The sequence below is a fragment of the Pinus tabuliformis genome, chromosome 6 (genome assembly GCF_031772625.1).
Source record: "Pinus tabuliformis cultivar Carrire ecotype Pingquan chromosome 6, CPIR1, whole genome shotgun sequence".
Lineage (NCBI taxonomy): Eukaryota > Viridiplantae > Streptophyta > Pinopsida > Pinales > Pinaceae > Pinus > Pinus tabuliformis.
The window spans coordinates 1672519234-1672525977 of NC_142292.1; the positions used below are offsets into that span (position 1 = coordinate 1672519234).

At 32.8% G+C, this 6744-nt stretch overlaps 1 long non-coding RNA gene across 1 annotated transcript; it reads right to left on the reverse strand.

The window, feature by feature from the left end:
• Positions 1-3030: 3030 nt before the first annotated feature.
• Positions 3031-5822, reverse strand: LOC149265387 (uncharacterized). Its single transcript, XR_016251154.1, has 4 exons — positions 5358-5822; positions 5182-5260; positions 5002-5081; positions 3031-3239 (listed from the first exon to the last, which is right to left on the reverse strand). It is a non-coding gene; the product is annotated as an uncharacterized LOC149265387 (long non-coding RNA).
• Between the last annotated feature and the right edge of the window lie 922 nt (positions 5823-6744).

Consider the following 6744-nt stretch of genomic DNA (forward strand, 5'->3'; position numbering starts at 1 on the left):
CATCTAGTTGAATCCTAAATTTTTTATGTCTCCATAAACTTTTTCTTGATGTTTTGTATATTTTTTTCCCACTAACAACCACAGATGTGATGCAATTCCTTTTCTGACAATACTTGTTAACAATTATCTACGAGAAGTTTTGCCATCTCGAGATCGATTTTTTGCAAGTGTTCCAAGGTCCAATGTCATATTTTTTTATACAAACAGAATTACCCACACCTCTTTGTAATCTCTAATGCCAAGTAATTGAATTGCATCTCTTAGATATTTGTGTTTGAAAAGTCTACATAACATTTGAGCTTGTGCTATGATAGGTATGCCTTCAAAAGACATTTTTATCACCTTATTTAATTTATTTAAAATTTTCCATTCATTCATTGATGGCCCAATTCCTTCCATTGTAGTTGGATCCATATTCCCTAGAAAATTATCATCAAAGATAATGTTCTTGTATCTTTCAATTAATTTATGTGTTTTTCTAGATGTGGTAGGATCTTGTTGTGGGTTGGATGTTGTCCCTATATATATATATATATATATATATATAGAGAGAGAGAGAGAGAGAGAGAGAGAGAGAGAGAGAGAGATTTAACATTATTAAAATAAATCATAATGATGACTTTGAAATATAATTTAATCTAAATATTACAATTTATTTAAAATTTAAAACATTAATTGACTCACAAGTAGTCTCGGTATTCTCATTGACAAGTTCCTCAAGATCTCTCATTTCCTCATAATTTCCATTTAAATCCACATCTCTTTCAAACTTTGTATTTTGTACCTCCACATCTCCTTCACCTCCACATCCCCTTCAGGCTCTTTATTTTGTACCCCCATATCATCTTCAAGCTCTCTATTTGGTACCTCCACATCTCCTTTAGGCTCTCTATTTGATATCTCCACATTCCTTTTGGCCTCTCTATTTTCCCTAAGTGCTCTCCTCTTTGATTTTAGTTTCTCATTTTTTCCTTTAAATCATTTCTAATGCTTTTGTATTTTCGTATACAATCCTTTTGGTTTCCCATGTTCTTAAATTTATAAATCTAATTCTAAAACAACACAAGTTCAAGATTTTAATACTATAAATGATTCAAGACAAATTTAAATGTCTCAAAGTGTAATTTGTTTATGGTGATTCATAATTTAATCTAAAATAAAATTCTTTATATGTTATCCTTTAGAGAAAAAAACATTCAAAATATATTTTTCATAGAAAAAAATAATATTTAATTTCCATAGAAAAAAATAAAACAAGGCTCCTTCTCCCCCCACAAAAAAATCCATATATATATCATCTCTTTTTTTCCCTTACATATGTATCAAATCTCTTTTTCCCCTTTATCAAAAAGACAATATTTTTACCTTTACAAAAAAAACATTAAGAATATCCTTTTCTATAGGGAAAAAATTCAATATTTGTTTTCCATAGGAAAAACTAACAACATTCAATTTCCATAGAAAAACAACAACAAAAAGGCAGTTTATTTCAATAAAAAAAAATATTATCACCTCTTTTTCCCCATATCAAAAAACCAATGTTTATAGCACCTTCAATGAAAATTTTCTCCAAAGATGAACTTTGTGTTTCACACTTTGCACTTCACAATTTGATTATTTTGTTCTCAATCAAAACTTTTGGCCAAGTACTTATACAACTCTCGACTGAAAGAATTGTACATTAAAATGTGCTTTGATTGATGAAATAATCAAGTCAGTCAGGGCAAATATTCTTTGCCCAAACTCTCTCCCGAGATTTTGTAAACATTTTAGTGGAAAAATTTCTTGGATTAGACCTCTCGAATGAGAGTACTAGAAAAAAATATTCTCTATCCAAACTCTCGGTCGAGAGTATGGGAAAGGAAAGGTTCTCTGCTCAAACTCTTGGTCAAGAGTTTTAAATTTTCTTCGGCGAGAGCTTTTAAAGTGTTAAACTAGTGCAGTTAATGCAAACTAGAGTTGCAAAAAACTCTTGGCCGAGAGTTTTTGTTCAATGAAAATTAGAAAAAAAAGGCAATTTTCAAGAAATAGCTACTTCATAGGAGTTGAATCCATGCCAAAATTAGTATTTATCTAATGAATTTCATACCATTGGATTTAGCTATGAATCTAGTTTAGAATGATATAAGTTTTATTCAATCTCATGCAGAAATGATATTTATTAATAATTTTATACTAAATTGTGTCACTACAGATTTTCAAACTTCTGAAAATTACCTGAAATGAAAAATCAATAACTTCAAAATCGAAACACCAAATCATTTGAAAAATCACTTGGTACTTCCTCTTTGTGTCCTCTTCAAAATGGTATTTCCAACGGGCTCATTGATGATCACATTAAAATGAAAATTGATGGATAGCCGAAAGTGTTGAAAAATCACCATTTTTTTTGTCTTACCCTATTTCATTAAATGATTAAATATAGTGATTGAATTTGAAAATTCACCAAAAATAATCTAGGTTTGAGTGTAATTTGTGTAGATTGTGATGATATAATTTTTCCCCAAAATGAATTACCATCTCTACAAACCATGATAGATACTAAAGTCACGCATTGTACTTGCCTGAAATTTTCATATATGTGCATTCAGTATCCATCAAATTTCTCCGGATATATTTCCATAAAAAAAAATTTAAATAAATATGAGTACCAAGGCAAGAGAATTCTCTAGAAATCTTGTTTTTACTACAAAGAAAAATTCTCAAAGAAAATATGAGTTTCTAGTAGTTAAAGTTGAAAAAACATAAAAATTCACAAATTTGTACGTCAAAAACAAGCTAAAAGTGTATCTCAATTTTGCATTTTAACATTTTTATTTTTCAATATTTTAAGCCAGGAAACAATAATTTTGTCCAAAATATTACTATGATTAGAAATTTTCTATTTAAAATAATGATTCCTGAAATTTCCAACCTCTCATGAAAAAATACATATATAAATATGCTTTGTTTGTTATGAAAACATGCATGCATTCATGATTTGTTTACTTTAAAAGTTACTTCCATTCATGAGAAATATTGTATGTTTGTTATTGCATGCTAGTTATATTTCCTTTCTCTATTCTCTAAATGCTTTGTTCATCGTTCATTCTTGGTGCGAACACCTGCATGTTATTTATCACTAGCTAATTCATTATTCAAAACATAACAGAATAACTTAAATAATATCTTTACTTATCTAGTTACTATGAACACTTGAAAATGCAATAGGAACCAGCATGTTCCTTCCAACGTTTGAACTGAAACCACAACAATTTCCCCAGCATTAGGCTTTTCTACCATTAGTAACTTATCTTCATTTGTTGGTAACTTTCCTCCTCACTTGTATAGACTCTAGCAATGCCTTTCTTTCCAAATTTATGTCATTTATTTGTTGTACCAAGGATTTTATTTACAAGTGCCTTTCTTTCCTAGCCTCTATGTGATGACCCCTAGTAATTCTAAATTACTATAGTTAAATAGTTTGGTTCAAAAGTTATTAGCCAAGTATGGTTAAAAGACAAGGATAATATTCGTAAAATGGAACACGTGTTGATTTTATTTATAATATAACATGATTATATTTTTTTTGTTGACTATGGTTGAAGAGAAATGTTATAGTAAGCATAACCCAAGCAATTAAACAGTTATCAGTAGTTGTCTACTCAGATTCCTTCTGAAAATAAAAACCTCAAAATAAAGGGCCAAAAGGGTATGAGGAACCTGAGGCGAGAAGGAGGAAAAGTATAGAAGTCGAAATGACTCAATAGTTGGATGGCCAATGGAGTCTATTTTGGAGCTATAGCTTGGGATCTATGGCTAAGTCTGGTAGTGACCAGATATCTTCGTAGAAATCATAAAAGACTGTTTTCGAAACTGCCTGGGATAGCTAGCTCAGGGGGAAGGTGCAGTAAGGACTGGCCTCATGGTTGGGTGGAGTATTTATCTTCCATGTGGCTTGAGTTTTTTTCAGAGAAAGAGGTAAATAGGAACTGGAAGTTCTTGTTTGTATTTATTGTGATGTGAACAGTGTGGAAAGAATGTTCTTATTTATGTGCATTGTTGAGCATGTGAAAGTATGTTCTTATTTTTCTACGTATTTATGGCAATGAGATGGTAGAGATAGCCTTGCCTTATGTATATTTAATGCTATTAGATAGACAAATTCTATGTGAAAATGCAGGATATATGTATAGATTATGTTCTTTTCTTTCAAAATAGGGACCATGTAAAATAAAAGGAAACTAAACATTGGAAATTGTTTGAGATTTAAAGAGATGGAATGAATGAGAATAGCAAGAGAAGCTGGGACCATTCGACTACCCTCGGGTAGCGGTTAAAACTTAGGACATAGATACTAATTAAGTTAGGAGGAATGAGAAAAGAACCTCTAAGAGGGTTAGTTTCAAGGCCAGGCCATTAGCTAGCCTAGAACAGTCCGTCAAGGACTCTGGAACAGTCTCAGGCATGACATTATGAACTGGACTTTTAAAAAATAGAAAAAAACTGGATTAACCAATATTATTATCATGCACATTTAACCATATAAAAAAATCCGTATAAATGGCACAAAATTTATGACTATTCTACAGAAATTATGTTCTTGTACAAATTGTAAAATACCCAAAAATATAGTCCAGTTAACTGATTCCACTCAGTGCAAGAAAGGAGTTGCAAACACAAAAGTGATGTGGAACTCATTAAAGGCATACAATGTTGTCTAAACAGGGTTTCTTCCCCAAAACTCTTAACATAGTCCATAAACGGGAGTAGAGCTGAGCTTCCAGAATCCACAAGAATTTATTTCGACAGTTCAAAATATATAAATACATAAAACCTTGCAACAGAAAAGACTCAGGGTTAAATATTTATCTATTACAGTCATGAATAAAGAAATTGATATCATAAAAAACCCTCAGGGAACTTGTAACACATATTCTTTGGGTCGACTAAACCAAAACCTTGAACACCAAGATAATCACTAAAATGCATCTAGGATTAGATGGACAAACATCTGAGTACCTGGCGGTTTGAAGAGAGGTCATAACCCTTGCACCATCATTGATATCCCCTCGAACTTAAGTGTTTGAAGAGGGTTTCGACTGAAAGAACATGCCCACCAAAATTATTAAGAAACTCATGATACAAGGAAGTAAAATATCCACAGAAGATTACCCATAAATTGTATGACTCATCACTTACCTGTGTATAGGTGGTTGAGCAGAAGAACCCATTTCAAATGTTGAAAACATATCCTCGGGAGTTGGACTTAACACCCCTCCTACTATTCCAAAAACCAAGCATTTGAAACAATAAATAACGAAGGGAAAATTTATATAAACCCTGAAAAGAAAGAAAAAACCCTGAACTGATACGACCTAGCAGTAGGACTTCAAGTCGGTAAAGGTCGCCATGAAGAAACTAGAGGCATTGATCAAAGTTTTGTACTGTTGTAGAAGAGGGTTCCCAAACTCTATAGCAGTCGGCTCAAATGAACAATGGGCAACCCAGTTGGCAAGGGTAGTTGCATAACCCTAAACTTGAGCAACCTCCACCATCAGATGGACATCTCCATCCTAAACCCTCGATGTGGGTTCCCACTTCCGATACAGATAGGTGTAGGGTTAACATAAACTTCCAAAGACCTCCCACTGAAGTTTGATACAGCGGTGGTGGTATCAATTAAATCAAAAATCAAATCACGTTAAGTCATATGCAATTGGGTGTGTTAATGCACAACATCCAAATGCCTCTATGCGGGGATAAATATCTAGGGAATTAAATAGGCCATGGTGTATTCAACTATATCACAAACATCCATGTATTAAAATTATTAATGCATAGTGTTAACTCTAACATCAAATGTAACGTATGTCATATATAAATAAAACCAATGTGTGTTCTCACAAGTAGTAATTGTAATTGCAATGGTAATCTTGTTATATACCAGTGGCATAACATTCCTTTTTCACTTATATGTGTGTGTGTGTGTGTGTGTATTTGGTGGTAAATGTCATGGTTAGTGTATAAGTACATTACAGGTGGTATCAAAGCAAAGGTTCCGCACTGAGGACCTGATTGGATGTTACAAAACATGTCTTGTGTGTGTGTTCATAGAGAAAGAGAGGGAGAAGAAGATAAATTATCATGAGATGGAGAAGTGGACTCACCTCTACACCCTCAGTGAGACCCAGTACAGAACAAGACATAATACCAGTAGAAGGAACTAATTCTAAGTTATGGATTCAGCTGGAAAGTGAATCTCATAACAGAGCCAATGCAATGATGGAAACAATCCAACAGCTTCAAGCAGAAATGGAGACTCTCCAAACAAAAAATGAACAACTTGTACAAAAATAGGAATGGATTATCAAAATCCTGATGGATAAGAAAAATCATCAAAATTCAAAACCAAGTTCCGATAATGGTAATCGAGGTGAGTCTCACTAGAGAAAATAGAGCTCTGCACCAAAAAAGAGCCAAACTTAGGAGTCCAGAGGTGGTCAGAAGCGAGACCGAGGTGACCTCTAGTAGTGATGAGCACAAAAAGAAAAAAAAAAATATGGAAGTTTGAATTACAAGGAGAATTTAAAAAGATTTAGCCCCCAAGTTATGATGGTGAGACTGAGGAGGTTATTGTGTCTTGGTTAATAAACAATGAATTACTTTCATATTTAAGGTTATGACACAAATTTAAAGGCTCGGTTAGTTGTTTATCAATTATGGGGTAAGACTACACTCTCGTGGGAGGAAATAAAGGTTGTG